General features: G+C 41.2%; 1 protein-coding gene across 2 annotated transcripts in view; it reads left to right on the top strand.

The window, feature by feature from the left end:
- LINGO2 (leucine rich repeat and Ig domain containing 2) overlaps nucleotides 1-21,053 on the top strand; it is a 1,615,267-nt gene that overhangs the window by 93,489 nt on the left and 1,500,725 nt on the right. For both annotated transcript variants that reach the window (XR_003857484.1, XM_029606680.1), the window contains exon 2: nucleotides 12,857-12,926. The gene's annotated coding sequence lies outside the window, so the exon portion shown is untranslated. The remainder of the gene's footprint in view (nucleotides 1-12,856; nucleotides 12,927-21,053) is intronic.

Here is a 21,053-nt window from a genome sequence, read left to right as displayed (position 1 = left end):
TGCGGTCTCACCATGGAGTGATACAGAGACATTATGATATTTTCCGTTTTTTTCACCATTTCCTTTCTAATAATTCCCAACATTCTGTTTGCTAATTCCCAACATTCCCCTGCCCTTTTCCCCCTACCTTTTTCATCTTTTTTTTATCTCTTTTTTTTTATCTCCAAACTTTGTGCGTGCCGTCCAATTGCCGGCGCACGATCCCCGGCCCAGTGGCCATGCGGAGACCTCTGGCCATGCCCTTGCCCTGCCCCCAGACTGCCCTGTCCCCTCCCTGCCCCTTTTGTAAAGCACCGGGACTTACACTCGTCCTGGGGCTTTACGTGTGCCGCCGGGCCTTTTTACAATAGGCCCGGCACGTGTAACCCTTTGAAAATCTGGCCCTATGTCTTTGTCAAAACAAATCCTATTTGTGGAGCTTCTACATGTAGATTATAAATAAAAAGCATTGCAAAAGTTTAATCGCCATTACTATATCAGTTCCTTTAATTGTATTACAGCCAAGCAATGTTTATTTTACCTTGAATTCATTAGCATGTAATTGAATAAGCTTATGTTTCACATTGTGTGCCATAAATAGAAAACTTAATTGGATCACTGTGAAATTAGTGTCTCAAATGTGGCTGACTAATAATTTCATTTTGATTTTATTTTTCTGTTTACCTTTTTCCCATGCAGACTTCCTCCTATCCTTTCACTGTCTCAGAAGCTGCATGAAATCTGTCTCCCTGTATTAAGAGAGGGCTTGAGAAGGAAGCTCCTTAGAGCCATCATTCATAGGCCTCCTGCCTTTTTTTTCTTTTGCAGTCCTCTGTTCAGTTATATCAGAACATTACATCTGAGGTTGATGCCGCCTTTAACCGCACCGCAAGCATGATGGAAAAATCCATTGTATACTATAAACCATGAGAAAGCGCCAAGAAAGATCTGACATCCTTTATCTTCAGAGTCTCTCAAATTCTTCTAGTACCAGACATTCTATATATAGCAGGAACTGAGTCCTGACTTCCTGCACTATAGAATGGTTTGCTATTATCAGGTCATTCCCTCATACTGAATTAAAAAAAATATATATACATATTGATATGCCTTATATGTAAAACTAAATATCTTTGTTACTTTTATGAGCACTGCACACTGCTGTTTTAAATACTGCTAGACAGTTATGAAAGTTTATATGCAACTCATGCTCCCGTACTCGCTGAATCCATGTCTGTATACCGTATCACCCAATTAGTCCCTGTTTGTACAATGCCTGTTAACAGTTGATGTTTTTTTAATATAATCCCTTTCAACTTGACTGTACATAGTAGAATGTTGTGCGTTAATGTTATCAGTTATATTTTTCACTGCAGTAAGTTGTTGAAAATGTAAACCGGAGTGAAGGCAACTTGTTATACCTCGGTATATAAACTTTCCTAAATAAATGTGTTTCTCTTCTATAAATTATACAAGACACTATTTATTTTTTATTTTTATTTATTTAGTGTTTTTTTTATACCGGCATTCATGATAGGCATCACATCATGCCGGTTTACATTAAACAAGGGGTAAATACAATGAATAACTACAATAGAAAATAGGTGATAGGAATTTTAACAGAAACAGAGCAATTATTTACAATGGTATATATTACAGTGTAATGTTAACGTCTGATAGTGAATTGATGGTGAGTTAGGGTTCAGTTGGGGTCTGGAAAAGCTTTCTTAAATAACCATGTTTTGAGCCTTTTCCTGAAAGTTAGTAGGCAGGGTTCCTGTCACAGGTCCGATGGGATGGAGTTCCATAGAGGTGGTCCTGCTGTGGAGAAGGCTCGGTCTCTGAGGGATTTATGTTGAAAGGTTTTGGAGTGTGTTACATGAAGTGATTCTCTGTAGGACTCTCTGATGGGTCTGGAGGAGGTGTAGGTTAAGCGTAGCGTGGTGATGGATGGTTTTGTAAATGGTAGTAATGGACTTGTAAATGATTCAGTAGTGGATTGGCAGCCAATGTCAGTCTATGAGGATTGGAGAGATGTGGTCTCTTCTCCTGGAGTTAGTCAGGATTCTGGCTGCCGTGTTCTGCACCATCTGCAGAGGTTTGGTATGAGATGCGGGGAGACCTAATAAGACAGAGTTACAATAATCTATTTTAGAGAAGATTATAGCTTGCAGCACTGTTCTGAAGTCATGAAAGTGGAAGAGTGGTTTTATTCTTTTGAGGACATGTAATTTGTGAAAGCAATCCTTAGTTGTATGGTTGATAAATGATTTTAGGTTTAGACGATTATCAATGATTGCTCCTAAGTCTCTTACTTGGGAAATTTGCAGGTTGGCTGGTGGATTCGTGGTGATGTTGTTGTTTTCAGGAGATATTAGGAGTTCGCTTTTTGAAGAATTAAGAATTAAGTTTAGACTGGTGAGGAGGCTGTTGATTTCTAGTAGGCAGTTTTCCCAAGATTCTAGAGATTTTTTAATGGATTCTTTGATAGGGATCATGATCTGTACATCGTACAGATCTGTACTATGAAATATGTACAGATTTCATCGTACAGATCTGTACTATGAAATATGTAATGATATAAATGTCTTTAGCTACTGTTCATGTACTGCAAAGTTTCTAGTATCATATATCCCATTACTTCCTCCAGCTGTTCTGAAAGTTAGCACAAATCATGAGAAACCCATCCCTATACTTTGAAGCCTATGCATTAAAATGTATTGTGCATGTTAAGGCCCTCATGTGCACACTAAAAGGAGCGAACTATGCAACTTGAATGTTAAGTAGTCCAAAAAGATATTAGCATTAGCATGCTAAAATTAGCTTGGTCACAGGCAAATGATCTGCTCTCTTTTTATCTACTCTTGAGGGAGTGTACTAGCTCTCTCATCTCTTCCTACATCATTGACAAGCAACCCCCATCTTCGATGCTTAGTTTAGCATGATCACACTATTTTCTTAATATTCCACCTTTCATGACTGATCAGCCACTTCAAAGCATATTACATTCAGGTACTGTAGGTATTTTCCTATCCCCAGAAGGCCCACAAACATTTTTATACAGGTAAAACTCATTTTTATGCACATAAATTCTGGTCTATTTGAAAATGACCCCAGGGGTTGAACATATAAAAGTATGTCAGAAGTGATTTTTGTGTGTACTTTTATGCGTACTCTAAAGAAGCATTCCAGGGCTGCAGTAACTATTTATGTTCATACTTTTGATTTTAAAAAGTAAGCACATAAATGTACATGAACACATTTACATCTATTCTGCAGCAGAATACGTGTACATGCATTCCTGTTAATTTTCATAGCAGTCTTTTGCACATGTCTGCTTTGAAAATCAATGCTGAAGTCCCCATGTGCTTTCTACATGTAGACTCCAACCCTATGCAGACTACTATACAATTACCTTCTAAAGGCCTGATTTACTGCAGCTTTTCTCCTGTCCTGTGCCTGTAGGGAGAATGCATAGTAAATGAGGCCCTAAGTTTGAACTTGAGGCAATGGAGAGTGAAGTGACTTCTCCAACATCAGAATTTGAGCCCTGGCATGCAGCTTGCTGCTGTAATCATTAGCCTATTCCTCTTCTCAATTAGCTTCCTCTTGATAAGTAACTTGCTCATGCTATTTAGCTATTCCATTTTTGGGGGTTACCATGCATGATTACAATGCCCCCGGGCTGATCAGGGACATTTTATACCATGGCCTTGCTAAATCTTATTACTTCACTCAATAAGTGGAATTTTTACATACATGTTATTTTCTTCTCATAAAGCCATAGTAAAACTTTTTTTTACCACCAATTTTATTGCAAATGCCCCTTTCTTTTCTAACTAATGTAACATTCCTCTTTCCTGAAAGGAGCAAACTAAATTGCAGTTAGGGGGCTCAATTCATCATGGATTAGAAAAATGAATGGAAAAATAAACTACAAAGAAATGATGGAAAAAATGGGAAACATCTGGAAAGCTATGTACACTAACACTTATAGTATGGATATTGAGACAGTCCTGGTAGAGGCTGACTTGGATGTAGTAGCTGTCAGAGATGTAGTACATAGAAAACCATTACTATGATATAGTTGAGGTTTTTTTTTTCTTTATGCATTTTATCAAAATTTACAAGATAACTCTTTTTTAGGAAAAAATATAGAGAATACAGTCAAGGAAGTAAATATTTTCTATAATAAACAGCATATCTCTAAATTAAAGTCCTCAGAACGAGGGGGTGGGAAACACAACCTCAAAGTTATTTTAAACTAATAAGGCAATTACACAGTAGCCATGGAGAGCTATAATACTTTATGAGGGACATAAAGCAGTCGTACTGTTCCCTACGGGCATTGAGGGAGTTTTCCCTATAAGAAATTGAGTCAGTTGGGGGGGGGGGCCGTTAAAAAATATATACAAATTATTAGCATATTTTATTATGCATTTGCATGCAAATTTGAGGAAAAAAGCTCCCCCCGCTGACAATACTTGCGGTCTCAGAAGAAGGAAAGCCTTCCTTCTTCTTTGAGTATCTCTCGAGACGGCTGGGAATACTCTTATTCTACGGCCTAAAAATACAACATTTCTGTGTCTTAAACACAACCTGAGCAACCAGCCCTTATCTGGCTCGAAAGCCAGAGTAACAGTTAAAGTTGCAGGTGAAGCTTGTTCAGTATCTGACATCTCCAATATCGCCAAGATATCTAATGGCAATTCCCCTCTCGGGGTTTCTGGATTCACAGCTTTTCTTTGTTCCATTGAACCTCTGGCTTTGGGTAAGTAAAAGATTCTTGAAAGAGGTGGCATAGCTGATTCCTCAACTTGCAGCACTTCCCGGAGATATTTCTTGAACATCTCTCTAGGGGAGTTCAGGGGTACTTGTGGGAAGTTTATGAACCTTATATTCCTGCTTTTCATTAGATTTTCCATATTTTCTATTTTTACCACCATATTCTTTTTATCTTTTATCATTGATGTTTGCACTTGCTGAAGTCCTTTTATTTGTTCTCTATTTATTGTAACTTGCTATTCCAGATTTTAATATTAGACTGAGTCAGAACTTCAACTTTTTCTTCCATCTTTTCTAAATTTGCATTTGATGGTTGTAGCTGTCGCAAGATCGAAACTTTCATCTCAGTAATTGATTTCCAAATTGTCTCTAACAAAAAGCAGTGGTCTTACCACAGTCAATGAAACAATCTCTTCTTTCTTTGCCTGAATGCCTTGAAGGACTTGGGCTTTCTGCTGCTGCTGCACTTCCTGCGGTCCCTGCCAGGCTCCGCTCCGTGGCTCTTTGGTCCGGCAATGCTCCTGCCGCTCTGGAAGTGCCTCTCTCAGCTGCAGGATTTCTCATCGGAGTTCCCTCTGTGGGGCTAAGAGGAGATAGTGAGCCAGGGAGAGAGGGGAGCTCCTCTTCCCCTCCCCCACTCTCCAGCGGCTGAGGACCCACGCCTTGGTCTTCGCACATGACATGTGCGTCCATGGGTCCAGTAAGAGGCGTCGCTTGGGGGGCCACATGGTAAGGTTCCCCCCTTGGTTTTCGCTTTCTTCCCTTCCAAAAAGGGAAAAGTTTTGCAGGAAAACAAAAATTCAGATTATCCACCGAGCAGATGCCGAGCTGTGCTACTGTGCGGCCATCTTGGATCCGCCCCCCCATGATATAGTTATACTGGGCTATGATCTGTTCAGGAAGGACACGGTAGAAAGAAAGAGAGGAGGAGTGGCATATCTAAAAAAAAATAATGGGGTGGATTATAAAAGGCCTGTGCATGTAAATCCCGGGGTTTATGCACATGGCAGGGCACCGCACACATTATCAAAGGGGCCTGGCCACACACATAAAGCCCGGTACGCACACAAGTGCTGGGCCTCGTCAAAGGGGCTGGGCGGGGCAGGATGGAGACCAGCCGGGACAGCGGCCATTAGCTGCTGTCCCGGGGAAGCATGCGCCAGCAGTCGGCTGGCGCACGTAAATTACTTCTGCTCCCGAAGAGCAGCAAGTAATAAAATTAAAAAATACAGGCTGGGTAGGTTAGCTTTAGGGGGTGGGGAGGGGAAGGGGAAGGAGGGTTAGGCAGGGGGTTAGGAAACTGGGGAAGTCCGATTTGCTTTACTGCGCGGTCTTTGCATAAATTCACCCCCCTCCCCTTGTGCGCGCCGCCAGCACATGCGCGCGGATTATAAAATCCAACGTGCATGTTATAAAATCGGCGAACCGAACGCACACGGATGCATCTGAGCATGTTATAAAATCTACCCCAAAACTTAAGCAGCTGCAGAGCTTACAAAGTAAGGAGAAGGCACGTGGGTTAAGAAGAGAATGGAGCAAATATTTATATTGATGTGATATACAGACCTCCATAGAGAATAAATGGATAAAGATCTAATGGAAGATATCCTGAAAACCTGACTGGCTACAGTGGCTAGGTGTGTCCTAAAGACTGAGTTGAGAAGCACTGCTCTAACAAGGAACAATGCATTAATACTATAACTTCAAAGATATACACATTTCTTGACTGACTTTGACGGTAACATTCAAATCTGCGCGCATGTTCACATTTGCACCCATACATAGGCCCGTGCCCAGGGACATAGCCATTTTATTACATACGTGTACATGTTATAAAATAGCCTGCCGTATGCATATGTGCACAATATTAAGTGGGTGTGCACATGCCGCTTCTACCGCATAAATCATGGGATTTTAAAAGGGCGCACGCCGGTGGCTATTCCACTTCATCCCCAGTACGCCTAGTTAAGAGAGCAGTCCTTCCAACCCTCTAGTTTAATAGCTTTCACTCCCCCCAGTTAGCCCCCAACCCTTAAAACCCCACAGACTTTACTATTTTTCTTTCTTTTTAAACTTGCATGTCATCAGTAGCAGAAGTAAAGTTATGTGGCAGGGGACATCATGGGTCACATCAACATTTACACGCACATCACAGGTTCACGCCCTGAAACGTCCATGCCCTGCCCAGACTGCACCCACTCTCTGCTTCTTTTGAAAACGTTTGAGATGTGTGCTGTGGGAGATATGTCCATGCCTTGGTGGCTTTTACAATCTGCTTAGCAGGCATGAGCCCGAATTCTTCACGCATCCCTTAATTAATGCACGTCAGGCTTTTAAAATTCACCTCTAAATGTAGATTTTCACCTAAGCTGATTTTGTCAAGCAATGTGCACCTTCTGTTTCATTCTTTAAAATGTGATTGCAGTTCTTAAAAAAGGAATAGTCCTTTCCATTTTCAATTTAATTGGGTACATTTCTAATTAGATGCTTTGTATCACAAGACACACAGAATCTGATTTTCAAAGACCCTGTATAGTAATTTGACTTATTTATACCAGTTTTCTTCCAGGGTGTGCAGATGAAGAATAAAACATTAACTTGCTTATTCTCCACTGTTTATAGCATTTCATTGTGTGCAAGCTGAGATGAAATAATTTAAGCTATTCATAAAATTATGAAAGTTAGGGCCTGATTTAAAGAAGTATTTATAATGTTCAAATTGGGTTTAACGCGTATAAATGCACTTTACTTGAGTAAGTGGACTTTTGAAAATTGCTACATTACTGGTCGACTTCAAAAGGAGCGTGCACACGGTTTCCGGCACATACATATTAGGGATGTGAATTGTTTTAGGACGATTAAAATTATCGTCCGATAATTTTAATATCGTCTTAAACCGTTATGGAACACAATACAATAGAGATTCTAACGATTTATCGTTATAAATCGTTAGAATCGTGAGCCGGCACACTAAAACCCCCTAAAACCCACCCCCGACCCTTTAAATTAAATCCCCCACCCTCCCGAACCCCCCCCAAATGACTTAAATAACCTGCGGGTCCAGCGGCGGTCCGGAACGGCAGCGGTCCGGAACGGGCTCCTGCTCCTGAATCTTGTTGTCTTCAGCCGGCGCCATTTTCCAAAATGGCGCCGAAAAATGGCGGCGGCCATAGACGAACACGATTGGACGGCAGGAGGTCCTTCCGGACCCCCGCTGGACTTTTGGCAAATCTCGTGGGGGTCAGGAGGCCCCCCACAAGCTGGCCAAAAGTTCCTGGAGGTCCAGCGGGGGTCAGGGAGCGATTTCCCGCCGCGAATCGTTTTCGTACGGAAAATGGCGCCGGCAGGAGATCGACTGCAGGAGGTTGTTCAGCGAGGCGCCGGAACCCTCGCTGAATGACCTCCTGCAGTCGATCTCCTGCCGGCGCCATTTTCCGTACGAAAACGATTCACGGCGGGAAATCGCTCCCTGACCCCCGCTGGACCTCCAGGAACTTTTGGCCAGCTTGTGGGGGGCCTCCTGACCCCCACGAGACTTGCCAAAAGTCCAGCGGGGGTCCGGAAGGACCTCCTGCCGTCCAATCGTGTTCGTCTATGGCCGCCACCATTTTTCGGCGCCATTTTGGAAAATGGCGCCGGCTGAAGACAACAAGATTCAGGAGCAGGAGCCCGTTCCGGACCGCTGCCGTTCCGGACCGCCGCTGGACCCGCAGGTTATTTAAGTCATTTGGGGGGGGTTCGGGAGGGTGGGGGATTTAATTTAAAGGGTCGGGGGTGTGTTTTAGGGGGTTTTAATGTGCCGGTTTTGCGATTTTTAGATTTTTAGATTTTTCACGATTTTTCACGATATTTTACCCCCCCAAACGGCAACAATACGATTCCCTCCCCCTCCCAGCCGAAATCGATCGTTAAGACGATCGAGGACACGATTCACATCCCTAATACATATGGACGAGCAGATTTTATAAACATGCGTGCACATATTATAAAAGCCGATGGCTGCATGCGCTTGTGCGGGTGGCTTGCAAATCACGCGCATAGGGAGGGACTTTAACAAAGCGATGAGAGGTGACTCAATCAGGCTTCCCCCAATTCCTTCCCAGTCCACTCCAATTAAAGAGCAGACTGGAAGGGAACTTTCCTATCCCTAACTCAACCCTTCCTACCTCTTGCCCTCTCCTCCCCTAAACTAAACCAACCTATCCCTAATTTTTTATTTTATTTATTGCTTCTCAGGAGCAGAAGTAATCTGTGTGTGTTGGCCGGCTGCCAGCATGCACTTCCCCATGACGGCAGCTAATGGTGCTGTCCCGGCCTGTCCCACCCCTCCCCACCAAGACCATGTCCCCAGGGCTGCCCCTTTTCCCTTGGCCAGCACTTCTGTGCATACTGGGGTTTACACGCATGGCTGGGTCCATTGTAAAATGTGCATGTGTGCAAGGCTCGGCCACACACACAAACCCCAGTTTTTATGCACCTGGCCATTTGAAGATTTACTTGTTAGTGTGTCCATATATAGGCTTTTAAAAGTGAATATTCCAAAAGACACAATCTGTGCAAAGGATTTTGATGACAGAAAACAATGTGATGGATTAAATCACATTAAATCAGCCAGTATATTAAAAAAAAACTGCCAGTAAACATACATGAGTGAGTAGCTACTTTTGTAACTACCTCAGGCCCAGAGAATAGTAGTCTAGCTGTGGAAGTTATTTTTGTCATAATGTAAGGTAGTATATAGAACAAGGGTAAGCAACTCTGGCTCTAGTGTGCCAAAACCAGGACTGGTGTTCAGGATATCCACATGCATGAGATATATTTGCAAACAGAGGCAGTGCATGCAAATATTCCTCATGCATATTCATGGTGAATATCCTGATCACCAGACCTGGTTGTGGCACTCCAAGATCAACAATGCCTACCTCTGTTATATAAGCTTTTGAATCAATTCATCAACTTATTTGTAAACATCACAAAGTTATTTTGTTTGAAGTACTATACCCAGTAGGTCTGTGCAGAAGAAAATAATTTGTATTGTTTTGTTAATTCATTTCCGGGGGGGGGCCTCAATTTGCTTAATTAGTATAAAAAAATGTGTTTATTAATTTAATTTGTTGGAGGGTTTTGTGTATGCCATTAAAGTCAATGGGAGAAAAGCTGCAGCCCATTTTGGGCTCCAGAATTTGTTTTTTTCTTTAATTCTCATGAAACTTGTGGGAAGGTCATCAGAGGAATAAAAAAGAATCAAGAGGGGGGAAGAGTTCCTCAAAGCTTTAAAAGAGGACCTAACCCTTTAAGGTAGCATGAGAGGTAAAGTGATGCAAAGAGTGGCATCAACATCCTAAGGCACCATGTGGGGGGGGCAGAAAAGGTAGCAGTAAAAACCCTAAGAGAGATTTTAAAAGTGTTGCTCGTGCAAAAACAGCCCCCAATACACACATGCGGGCTGCGCACAAGCAATGCAAATTTTAAGAATCCAGGAAGAATGCGTGTACATACCTGTCTATGCATAAAGTATAAGGAGGCAGAAAGGGGGTGTGGCATGGGTGTTCTGGTGTGGGGCCAAGGTTTATGCATGTGATCTGTTAATTTTGTAAAGCTGAACATGACAACATGTGCCATGTTACCTGCACAACTTTACTACTGGTCCTGATGAGGCACAAGTCTGGAGATTTTGGGCCAGTGCAATCCTGAACGCTGGGGGAGAGGAAGGGATGGAGGGAGGGACAGAGAAAGAGAGATAATCTGACACTCTATATATCTCCTGCTGTAAGAGGGGCACTCTCAACAGGGTGGGTTTTGGGGGTGGTGGTGTTACATTGGCCTGCCTAGGGCACAAGATACTGTAGAGCCTTGTAACACTGCCCCCCCCCCCAAAAAAAAAAAAAAAACTACAAAAAACAAACAAAACACCTTGAGTTGAAATTTCCCCTCTTACAGTGGGAGATATATAGAGTGTCAGATTCCCTTCCTCTCTCTCTCTCTCCCCGTGGTAACTTGTGAATTTGCATGTAAAGTTTTCACATATGCAAGGTAGAGATATTTTAAGCGATACATGTGTACTTGCACATGTGCTCCTTTTAAAATTTATCTATAAGGTACTAATAAAGGGACCAAAAAGCTCAAAAAGTTACATCAGCACACCAAAACAACATGAGAGGTGCAAATCATCACCCCAAAGTGGCAGGAACAACTCAAGGTATAAGGTCTGGTATATGGCAGCAAGAGAGAATGTTAGAAACAACCCCAAGGTGTAAACTTTTGGTATGGCAGCAAGTGAGTGTCATAGAGACTCATACGATATAGCATGAGGGATACAGCAACAAAATAGAGAGATATAGGAAATGTTAGTCATTCTGTTGAAGCACTTGCCACTTGGCAGATTTAGTACAAGACAATGTACTGTGATAAGTATGATTTTCATGACATAAGCTTTTATTACATTCCCTATATGAGCTGCATTTTGCTACTGGGAAAAATTACCTAGTTTGTTTTTCTGAAATGACCTTTCTGAATGAAACATTTATAACATTCAGAACATGCAAATGGTTTCACATTGTAATCAGTAGGATTTTCCAGGTGGTTTTGTTTATTAGGAACATTTTATTCATCTTCTGTAGCTGTGCTTGAGTTGTTCCATTCCTTTATTTTCTGGTTTTGCGTGAGTTTTATCTCCCTTTTGAAGCTTTTACCACAATCTGTACATCAAAATAGTTTCTCCTCAGAATATTTTTTTTTTCCCCCTCTTGTTCCCATATTTCTTCCTTCTGGCTGAGGTTTTTTTGGGCTTTTCCCATATTCTACAGCTGAATTCTGGCTCTTCCATTCTTGATTTTCAGATTTTCTTGATTTTCTGGGGTATGGCAAATAGGAAATGGCAGCCTTATGGGACTTGCCGCCATACCATAAGGGTATTACTGGTAGTCAGGTAGATGCAAGTCCTCTAGGGAGTAATAAGGGACATGGCAGGTAGGCATGTTGCAGCAAGTCCCCTATGGTGGTATTAGGGATATAAGACAACTGTATCAACACAAACCATCAAAATAAAACAAAAAATGCAAAACCGACCAACCAATATAGCAAACTCACCAGATACCTGCATATCATCAATAAGCATCATGCACTCACAATATTTCCTCCTATTTTTTATACTTCTGGTTGATACAGATAGGTTTTTCAGTGGATTAAATATTATTGAGTGTTTTTTATTTATATTTTTCCAGTGTACAGTGGGGCTATTCCTTAAAGTAATAAAATGGCATAACAATCCATTATTAGATTGGATTTCCATGTGGGGAGGGATATAACAGTGTGAAGAAGTTGCAGTTAAGCTGCACTTTTTCATAGTGTCAGTGATTAGCCCAGAATTTGTAAGTAGGGTGTCGTATTATATTGTCATAGGTAGAAGAGGTCTATTGGTATAACAGGCATGATATATAATTATTAATGTATCGTCTTGTGCAGGATACAGTGGACATCTTGTGAAAAGTTTCCCCCTGATCTCTTTGATCCAGCTCTTACTCGAATGCTGGACTGTTGTTTATTTATTTGATTTATATTCTACCTTTGTCACTTCAAGGCAGATTACATTCAAGTATTGTAGATATTTCCCTATCCTCAGAGTTAAAATCTAAGGACATGATTAATTTACTAAGACTTTTCTCTCATTCTATGTCTATGGAAAAAATGCTTAATAAATGTCCCCCAAAGTTTGTACCTGAGGAAATGGAGAGTGAAATAACTTGCCTAAGGTTACGAGGAGCAGCAGTGGGATTTGAACTCTGGCTTCGCTGGTTTATATCCCACTGTTCTAACCATTAGGCTATCAAAATGGTTAGAGCAGTGGGATCTACTTAATGTTTGGGTACTTGCCAAGTACATGTAATCCTGTTTTAGCTACTGTTAGCAACAGGATGCTGGGTTTGATGGACCAGCAGTCTGACTCCGTATAGCAACTTCTTATGTTATGTTCATTCCACTTTTGATAATGGAAGAGTTTACAGTATTTGTAGATGCTGGTTCTTAAACTTGTTTCCATCCTTGTCCATCTTTTTAACTATTTCTCTCTTTTCTTTCTAAAACTTCCTATAAGAAGACTGAAGATTCTTCCTTTTATGTCAGTTTTGGCTTGGCTTTCATCTAACTGCTATAGCATCTAAAAGGTAGGACTTTTTTATATTGATCTTGAGACACCTTGGATATTGTGCACAATGTATAGTTATATCCGATTTTAAGTCTTGTGTGCAGAATGGAGCACAACTTCTGTTTTGTCCAACTCTAAATTGAGACAAACATGCTATTGATTCAGCGGAACATGCAGGTTTCTCTTTTGTAAGATCACCATCAAAATAGTGATCAAATAAAAGAAAAGTTATACTGTTGCATGGATTACACACACACACATACACACACACACACTCATTTTTTACACTTCCCCAATAAAATATGGTAAAACAAATTGGTCCCGTCATTTGTAAATTGGAAAGTAAGTACATGCATAAATAAATTATACCAGTTTTTGAACGCAGATCTAATGTAGATAAGTCTGCTTTGAAAATTATTTCATTAAATCTACTTGCCCTTCCACCTGCTAAAATAAATACAAATATTTGCATACTTTTGGAAATCCAAAGTATGAGAGTAAGTCCAAACCCCCTCTCCATCTCTAGCCCCAGGAATGCATGCCCTTAATCCGGATAAACGTGCGTGCGTACCCAGGCAATTATGTAAAAACGCTGTTTTACCCGTAGAAATCACTTTGCAAATTACCATTCTTATGCACTGTAATATTAAAACATAAAAATGAGCCCGTAATCTTGTCTGCAGTTAGCAAAAACATCTTCGTTTTCTGTCTTCATTCTTCTGAGAAAGTTGCAGAATCCTGAAAATCTTCAAAACAGAAACCTTGCTAATCAGCCAGGAGAGGGGTGGGCAAACATCTTCAGACTTGCAAGCAGACTTGGCTTTCAGGATGATTACATTGGATATTTGTAGATGTATTTGCATATTTTTTGGCCTAAGAAATATATAAAATTGCATATGTTGGTTGAGGAAAACCAGGCTGTTTTGAAGTCCTTGAAGACCCGAGTTGCAAAGCTCTGGGCTAGAAACATTCACAAAGGGAATATTTTGCTGTGACTGTAGAATTTCCTATAAGCATTGAAGCAACTGGTTGGCAGTTTAGTAACAAATAATTATTTACTCCAAGAAAGAGCAAATTGAAATACCCCTTACTGTTTAAATCCTTCAGAAACCAGATGTTGCTAAACTTTATTCTTCATTTATGTTCTCTTTCTCATGAATTCAGCAGTAAAGCAATGAAAGAAAAAAAAAGTAAATTATAGAAAGTTTTCTGAAGATCAGTACAACCATTTGTTTATCTTGTTTTTTCATTTGCTCTAAACTTGAGGGAGTTGCATTTTATGCAGGTGAACAGCAGAATCTAGATGTCTCTGTTTTAGATCTTGAAATGTTATTTTAGAATACTTTTAAGCTTTCCACATTTTATGGATATTTCCATATTATTGAAAGTCTATATTGACTTATTTCAATAGGGCGCTTAATACGTGCAGAATTTTAGGCCTGCCCATGAGCCGAGTTTGAAACAAAATACTCATGGAAATTGTTTGAAAATATCAGGTTGTTATGTGGTTAGATATATGAATGTAACTTTACCCCTTTTCCAAAGGATGGCATAATGTATGTGCATTATCGGTATGCAGATTCGATTCATGCTTTTTGACATTTAAATGCCTGCACGTAGATTCATATTTCCCTGAAACACCTTTGCAGCACCTTTTTTTTTTTTTTTCTCAATGTGGCTGAATTAATGCATGCTATAAAACTGTAGGCATAGTTTTAGGTTACTGAGAATCTTCTTAAGCACATTTTTTATACATGCATGTCCTGACCCCCTATAGGTGTATGTTCACCTTCAAATAAGCATCCTACTTGTAGCTACTGTATACACCAGTCAGACTTTTAGCAGATCTCCTTAAGCCATTCATCTTGTATGATTGTGCTTTGTCTGTGACCTGGCTTTCCCATAGATAGTATCCTGCCCATGCTTTTCCCCTACCTTTTTGTGACTCAGGGGTATAAAGTGCCTTGTGAGCATGCTTAGAGGGAAGGTGACACAGAGTGAGTAGGCAGCTTGGGATGGTCCCCTGGATCTCAGGAAAACAGATTTTCTGAAGAGTATTGGAGATTTTAAAGATTATTGGAAGTTTGGATTTCTGAACCAGTTACCTGGGAGAAGGGCAAGGCTTCAGTATCTTGAAGGCCTGGGTTCTGGATCCTTCACCTTTGTGCCCAGTTAACAACAGAGATTGGAGATGGCTGAGATCTATGCAATTTTTGAACTGTAAGAATTTTGTACAGACTTGGAGTTAACTGTTTAGGGATGTAATTTTGGAGGAGAGGATTTTTACCTCTCCAGCCCCTGTTTAATTCTGGAGCTTGAAGAGTTCCCTTACCTTTCTCAGAGAAGGAATGGGCACTGGTTCAGTTGGGGAAAGAACATCTTGGGGATGTTCCATGCATAAGGAGATCTTTGCTTTTTTCTGATAACAACTTTTTTGATGCTGTGTTTGATTTTGCTCTACTGGTTTGGACTTTTTATTTTTTTTCAAACTGTAAGTCCATTTTTGTATTTGAACTTCATCCTTGGAGTCTGTGTAGCTCCTTTTGCTACTTGGAATCCCCTGGTGAACATAATTACCTGCTGAGCATATCCCTGACCAGTGTTATCGACCCTGAAAGTGAGTGAGAAGCAGGAAGACATCCCCACAACAGCATCTAGGGCCCAGGAGGTTATCGTCCCCCATACATTGCCTCAGGTACAAAAACTTAGATTGTAAGCCCTCTGGGGATAGAGAAATACCTACAGTACCTGAATGTAAACCGGTGTGATATCTCAATTGAGATGAATGTCGGTATATATTATATAAAAATAATAAATTAAATAAATAAATACCCCATTGCCGGATGAACCTGGCTTTTACGTAGCTCCCCTGTTCTACCTAAACTGCTAGTTGGGGAACCTGCTTTATTTCAAAGATAGAGGAATTTGATCTAAATAAATATTTTGGCATATTTAAAATCACATTGGAATCATTGCAAAAGCAAGTCCTTTATAGCAATCAAGCAGAAGTCAGATGATATGAAAAATCGTCCATAGGGTTTTTTTAAAATGTAGGACATGCATTTCAAGTTGAGCTGTGACTTGAGATATAGTGAAATATTTGGCCTAGAAAGCAACATCCAGGTCATGTCTTCTTTTAAAGGACATGCATCAGAATATCTTTGTTGCCAGACTTAGAAAACTAGAGGTGAAAAGTATAATTTTGAAGAACCTTGTCATGAAGCAATTTACTATAATATTTTTGTGTAATCTAAAGAGTTTATATGGATTACAACAAGCTTATTGCTATCATGGTTTATGTAAGAAATAGTTTGACCAGTTTGGATTGAATCTAAACCCAGTTCAGCTCAGGAGAATCTAAGCCATTTGCAGCTCAACTTTAATAAATCTCTGTAATTTGACATGAATGTCCATACTCTCGAAGTTCAGATATTTTCAGCCCAGTTCAAATGGAAATTTACACTGTTTGTATGTGTTTTCCAAATTTACCAAAATGTAATTGAATCAATCTGAGTACATAATAGATTTTCTAAAAAAAAAATAATAATAATATAAACTCTAAGTCATTTTCAAAAAGGGTTGAAAGCTGACTTTGAATAAAGTTTAGCCAGATCTATGCAAAACCAAACTTGGTTTTAAATGCTCTGAGGCAGCTCTTCCATCCTTAGGTACCAGTGTAATAAGATGTGAGTAAAATAAGTACACTGAACTTCAATTCATGAACTAAAAAAAACAGTTAAGCTAACAGAATGCATATGCATTGTGAGTCTGAAAAAAGTGTGTAAACCAAAAAATGAGTGCATGTAAATATAAGTAGCATGCACAAATCACAATTAATGTACATGTGACAGATTGACAAATTTTGCCCCTAAAAATAGCTCTGCCCCTTACAAATATGTCAATTGTGGCTTCAACTGGTCTGAGTGCCCACATTGTGTTTCAGAGGTCTCAATCAAACCTAGCCCCTACCATGAGATGTCCATGTAGTGTCAGTGAGTTAGGGTGGTGTACCACTCCCCCACTGGAAGGGGTTGCAAAGATTTATAAAATCTCCGCATCCATGTGAAGATATAGGGGGAGTTAAGCAGAGACGATTCTAAGGTATGGAGTTCCTTGTGTGTTCTCTCTCTTCACAGTGTGCTTATTGCTCCACAGGGAAGGGTCATGAGAGGAATATTTTCTGGCTCAGGGGAGAGGTTGGCCAGGCCTGCTGAGAGGAAGGATTCTAGGAGGGAGTAGCACTGGGAGTCCTGGAAGAGTATGGAAAAAAGTGTTGAGGAGATTCAGAATCTCAGGAGCTCCTTCAAGAAAAGGCTTCTACAGAATCTGATTTACATGTACCAGAATGTCCTAAGGGAGAAAGGTATGCCTGGGAACATAAGAACATAAGAAATTGCCATACTGGGTCAAACCAAGGGTCCATCAAGCCCAGCATCCTGTTTCCAACAGAGGCCAAACCAGGCCACAAGAACCTGGCAATTACCCAAACACTAAGAAGATCCCATGCTACTGATGCAATTAATAGCAGTGGCTATTCTCTAAGTAAACTTGATTAATAGCAGTTAATGGACTTCTCCAAGAACTTATCAAAACCATTTTTGAACCCAGCTACACTAACTGCACTAACCACATCCTCTGGCAACAAATTCCAGAGCTTAATTTTGCATTGAGTCAAAAAGAATTTTCTCCGATTAGCCTTAAATGTGCTACTTGCTAACTTCATGGGATGCCCGTAGTCCTATAATTTGAAAGTGTAAATAACCGATTCACATCTACTCGTTCAAGACCTCTCATGATTTTAAAAACCTCTATCATATCCCCCCTCAGCCATCTCTCTTCTCCAAGCTGAACAGCACTAACCTCTTCAGCCTTTCCTCATAGGGGAGCTGTTTCATTCCCCTTTATCATTTTGGTTGCCCTTCTCTGTACCTTCTCCATCGCAACTATATCTTTTTTTGAGATGTGGCGACCAGAATTGTACACAGTATTCAAGGTGCAGTCTCACCATGGAGCGATACAGAGGCATCATGACATTTTCCGTTTTATTAACCATTCCCTTCCTAATAATTCCTAACATTCTGTTTGCTTTTTTGACTGCTGCAGCACACTGAGCCGACGATTTTAAAGTATTATCCACTATGATGCCTAGATCTTTTTCCTGGATGGTAGCTCCTAATATGGAACCTAACATCGTGTAACTACAGCAAGGGTTATTTTTCCCTACATGCAACACCTTGCACTTGTCCACATTAAACTTCATCTGCCATTTGGATGCCCAATCTTCCAGTCTTGCAAGGTGATCTGCTTGTGATTTAACTGCTCTGAATAATTTTGTATCAGCCGTGTTTGGCTGATCAAGAAAATCTGCCTGAAGCTCACCTAAGCAGAAGTAAAAGGAAGCAAGATGCAGATTTCATCACCCAAAAAGGTTCTGGGAGGGCCTAGGGTGGAAAGCAGGGCTAGGGTAATTCAGTCTTACACCCCCATCCTTGAGACTTACCTACTAGCAGAGCTCCGTGTTCTTTGGCTATTGGCGAGGTGGGCTCTGCTTGCAGTCAGGGGTCTCACTTTTTCTCTTCAGCTTCTTCTGAGGTGGGCGTGGTCTGGGCCTTTTCTTTCTCTTCAGCCACCTGTGGAATGGGCTCTGCCTGTGTCCAGGAGTCTTTGGCAAGATTCCCCCCCTCCCCCAAGGTCTAGTGGTCTAGATGACCCCCTAATTTGCCTAATGGACGCACTGATACTGATGGAATGGGTACTTGCTCCAACAGCTTACCTTTGCGGGAGGGAGTGTATGGAGAAGAGAAGAGACTGTGATTATATGTTAGAGATGTGAATCGTGTCCTCGATCATCTTAACGATCGATTTCGGCTGGGAGGGGGAGGGAATCGTATTGTCGCCGTTTGGGTGTTTAGAGTATCGTTAAAATCGTGAACCGGCACACTAAAACCCCCTAAAACCCACCCCCGACCCTTTAAATTAAATCCCCCACCCTCCCCAAATGCCTTAAATTACCTGGGGGTCCAGCGGCACACTAAAACCCCCTAAAACCCACCCCCGGCACACTAAAACCCACCCCGACCCTTTAAATTAAATCCCCCACCCCAAATGCCTTAAATTACCTGGGGGTCCGTAGCGGCGGTCCGTAGCTTAAATTACCCCCGGGTCCGTAGCTAAATCGGGGGAAGGGGGAGAGCAGGAAATCCGGCACACTAAATCGTGGTGTCTTCAGCCAGCGCCATTTTGCAAAATGGCCGCTGCAAAATGGCGCCGGCCGTTTTCCGTACGGAAACGATTCACGGCAGGAGATCGCTCCAGGGCCCCCGCTGGACCCCCAGGAACTTTTGGCCAGCTTGGGGGGCCTCCTGACCCCCACAAGACTTGCCAAAAGTCCAGCGGGGGTCCGGAATGACCTCCTGCGTTGAATCGTATTGGTCTATGGCCGCCGCCATTTTGCCGCGGCCATTTTGCAAAATGGCGCCGGCTGAAGACACCACGATTTAGTGTGCCGGATTTCCTGCTCTCCCCCTTCCCCCGATTTAGCTACGGACCCGGGGGTAATTTAAGCTACGGACCGCCGCTACGGACCCCCAGGTAATTTAAGGCATTTGGGGAGGGGGATTTAATTTAAAGGGTCGGGGTGGGTTTTAGGTGGTTTTAGTGTGCCGGTTTTCCTGCCCTCCCCATTCCCCTGATTTACGATTTTTTGACGATAAATCGGGGGAATTGGTATTGTATCGTGGCCCTAACGATTTTTGACGATTTAAAATATATCGGACGATATTTTAAATCGTCAAAAAACGATTCACATCCCTATTATATGTTACACTGTTCTTTGGATTTTACGTTCCTGGAATTTTGTGCAGTCATGTGGACTTTGGTTTTCTTCCTGCCACCGGTTGTAGTAAAACGTTTTTGTTTTTGAACAACAGAACAACAACCCTAATGGCCTTGAAAAGATTGACTATCCCCCCCCTCCCCCCCTGTGCAGGAACCCTGGGAGATCATGAAGCCTTGTGACTGAATCTAAACCCAGCTCTTCCAGAGCTGACTGGGACTGGGGACTACACACAAAAGCCATGGCTTCTGCTCATTAAATATATTTATGCACACAAACCTGCCCCTTTGCTCAAAAAAATCTTTTTTATATATTAACTTGGGTGTTTATGGAAATAAGCTATTTTATTTTTGTTTTATGTATAATTAACACTGACATTAACCCTTTGAATTTGGTTTGGAACCTCCACTTATATAGACCATAAGGGCTAATATTTGGCAGAGCAAAAAACAGTTTTCCATTTAGATTTAAGGAAGGGTATAATGGTCTCTGATATTAACCCTTCATGTCTCAGTTTGGAACCTCCTCCTATATGCAGGGCAGATAACAGCCACACACATATTTAGCTGAAGCTGTTTATATCCCAGCCAATAAAACAATCTGAATTCACCAGGGACAGAATTATATTATAGCTTTATAAAAGTAATAACTACCTCTACTCTGTGCTTCCACAAAGTTCCTGAATGCCACATTGGTACACCTCCCGTGGTCCCTGCCTGGCTGAAGATGTTGCAAGCAAGTCTAGCTGCCAAAGTCTTACGGTTAGCTTGCAAAGCTCCATCTGCCAGTCGTTCCTTGCTTTCTCAGAACTGATGAGAAACGTTTCCCCATCTTTATGGATATTGTGGAACTGTTTCCATCCATGTTGTGGAGGTAGTTAACTCCCTGTGTGTGCTGAAAGTCCTAGTGAGCGGACCTTGGACTGGACAGCTGAACTGCTGCTGAGAGATTGCTCGGTGCTACAAGCTGCTTCCTGGATGCATACGTAAGACATGGACTCATTATTACTTGTATACTGGGCAGTTAGCTTTACAAAACTTAGATTGTAAGCCCTCTGGGGATAAGGAAATACCTACAGTACCTGAATGTAAAGCGATGTGATATCTCAGATCGAATGTCGGTATATAAAAATAATAAATAAAAAAACAAAAAATAATAAATAAACAATGCAAATGTTAAAAGCATGCTCCTCTTTTTGATACCGGTGGCATAGGCATTTCCCAAATCTGGAATGATTGGTAGTATCTCCTGACAAATCTAAGCCATGTCTTATGTAACTGTCATTCATTATGAATTATAGCATGTCACAAT

Source organism: Rhinatrema bivittatum, chromosome 1 (genome assembly GCF_901001135.1).
Source record: "Rhinatrema bivittatum chromosome 1, aRhiBiv1.1, whole genome shotgun sequence".
Taxonomy (NCBI): domain Eukaryota; kingdom Metazoa; phylum Chordata; class Amphibia; order Gymnophiona; family Rhinatrematidae; genus Rhinatrema; species Rhinatrema bivittatum.
This window is presented reverse-complemented; position numbering and strand designations above follow the sequence as displayed.